Source organism: Nannochloropsis gaditana (genome assembly GCF_000240725.1).
Source record: "Nannochloropsis gaditana CCMP526 unplaced genomic scaffold scaffold758, whole genome shotgun sequence".
Classification (NCBI taxonomy): Eukaryota; class Eustigmatophyceae; order Eustigmatales; family Monodopsidaceae; genus Microchloropsis; species Microchloropsis gaditana.
In genome coordinates, this window is record NW_005803195.1 from 5,416 (window position 1) to 8,158 (window position 2,743).

A 2,743-nucleotide genomic window follows, 5' to 3' on the forward strand; every position below is an offset into this window, starting at 1 on the left:
CCCAACCGGATCCCTCCACACCTCCTCTTTGAGGACATCGCCCATCTCCAGGTCCCGATCCTCCGCGTGGAAGATGGAGAAGAAAGACGGCTGGACGTTCTCGGGGACGGGATCTTGCGCCAGCAGGTGAGGCACCAGGGTTTCTTGCAAGCCTTTGCTTTCCTGCGTATCCTTCCACAACACTTCCGGCGCCGAGACGGTGGCTTCGTCGTTGCGGAAACGGAATTCCTTCCACAGCACCGAGTTCTCAAAATACACATTGGGGGAGAAATAGAAGTTCACACGATAATCCGGCAGGATCCTGCCACCGCCCTGCTCCTGCCCGCCTTCACTTTCTTCTTCCCTTGCTCCATCCAACCTTTCCTCTGTGACGTCCACCACCTCCACAGCCGTCAGATGACGCAGGGCGCCTTGATCCGGGTCGGAGATGTGCTCGCCGATGGCAGGATGTGCGAGCAAAACTTTGAACCAGAACTCAGGGACCTGTGGCGCGTGCGTGTGTCGGCGGTGACGAATGAGCGTCTTTGACTTTGTCTATCGCGATACGTCCTCTTTTGATTTGTGGATTAGGCGCCTCGACATGCCACTTAGCAAATAGTGTACCTGCTTGATAGCCTCTTGTCGCCTGCTGTAAACTGGCTTTTTCAATTCCTTGTATTTCTTCAAGATCTCCGTCAAAGCCTGCGTCTGGGATATTTCCAACGAATTAAGCTCAGACTGTACCGTAGCGATGGCTTCTACCGCGTGCTCCACATCACCCTCACTTCCTTGTTGAGAGTGTGATCGACCTATAGCCTCCGCCGGAGTGCTTGCTTCATCCGAGCTATTTTTGCGAGACGACTGTTTGTATGCGACCAAGACACTAGACAAGTTATGTATCTGCTTCAGAGAGATCTCTCTACTGAATTCATTCCTTTTCATTTCCATCCAGATTTTAGGTTCCTTCAACTTCGACATTATCGATAGCTGAAGCTACACGAGATTCTCGTTTATGTGATGTACGGAGTGACTGAACGACGCCTAAATAGAAGACACGCCCTACCTTTTTTTTCATAAGTTCGCATAAGGAAACGGCTCCGCCACCACGTTTCGTGGACATCTTCCTTCAAGATGGCTGTGCTCAGGGAAAGTGAGGGCTACAATAGGAAGGAAGAAATAATTTAATACTCATATCTTAAGCCCAAGAAAGTCACATGATCCAGATCTTTTAGTATCATCTAAAAGACGTTATATGTATTGAGCGCCTGAATAGCTCACGAGCCGCGCAAAAGGATCATTTTCAAATAATAATATGTTAATGCGCTATATGATTTGATTTTGTCTTGCAACCCCTTGAGGATCTGTTTATTCCCAACCCTCCAACCCTTGACAAGACACATATCAGATGACGTTTAAGCCGTGGGAAACATGAACGTAAACAGTCTGATCGGCCGATTCGTCGAAAAGCGCAAGGCAGGCATATGGGGTAGTCAACCTCCTGGCTCCTTGTGGTGCTTGCTGGATGCGTGCGTTGTCTCGGGAAGATACCGCCGCCCCCCCCCCCGGCACTTTGGTAACAATGCCACGTATCTTTTTGAGGTCGTAGAGCATGGCATGCGTTTGATCATTTAACGATATGTGTTTACATCGATATTGGGTCTTGGAATTGTATTTTGTGGGTAATTGTAGCTTTTTCCCCCTCCACAAAGCACAGGAAGAGCAGCCAACTTCAAAGGGGGCTCTTTTTGCTGACAGCTCTCCCCAAGCCCATTCGCCGGGCCTGCCTGCCATCCAAGGGGAAGTTTCTCGTGGAACAAGCGGTGCTTATGGCTGAAGTTTCTTCCTCTGTGCGAAGTCATGAGGCGCATCGGTATGTACGGAAAAGAAAAAAATGGCGTGGGTAAGAGACCAGGGCCAGTATTTGGATCATCAGGAGTCGTAGGAGTCATCCTGGAGCTTGCCTGTACTCAGTGCTCCACCCACAGCAATTGAGAGGCATCAGAGTTTGTTCTTCTGTCCCAGCGTGTCTAGAAAAGCCCCGACTTGCGCCGCAAGAAACAAAATTGGTGACCGTCTTGTTGGCTACCACTCACCTTCTTTCGATTACTGCTCCGCATGACCCGCTTTCATAGGGCGGCGCTAGCGGATTGTCCGCTTGTCGAGATTGTACATTTTCATGATTGTCTACGAGGTGAAGTTCAACTTTTCGCGGCTGGTACGGCAAAGCTCAGGTAAGTGGCCTCGTGAGGAAGGCAAGGCGGGGGCGTACAACTAGATATGGGGTTCCGTCACCCGCAGCTTTAAACAGGACAAGTCATTCACAAGCTCTCTTTCTGCGCTCTCTCCCACACCTCTCCTGCCTTCTCTTCTTCAGGGCGATCGTCAGCGGCCGCGGCGTCTTGTCCAAGGAAGCCATCGACCTGGAGGCTCGTCTCCACGCCCAGTTTCTGTCGCTCCGCCGGGTCTTCCAGGCGCACAGCAAGGCGGAAGACGATTTGATCTGGCCGGCCTTGCGAGAAAAAGCGTGGAGGGACGGGGTGGCACGGGAGTCCTTGGAATGTGCTTTGGAAGAGGATCATTCGGACGAGGAGTACATATTCGCCGAGATCGAAGGCTTGCTCTCCCTCTTAGAAAAAAGATGCAACCAACCCTCGCCACCCGCCCCGGTCGGAAGCCTCGTAGCCCCTCCCTCCGGTACTGGGTCCCTTGTTTTGAATTCCCCTGTTGCGGCGGGACCGGGGGGGGGGGTCGGAGCCCTGCCCCT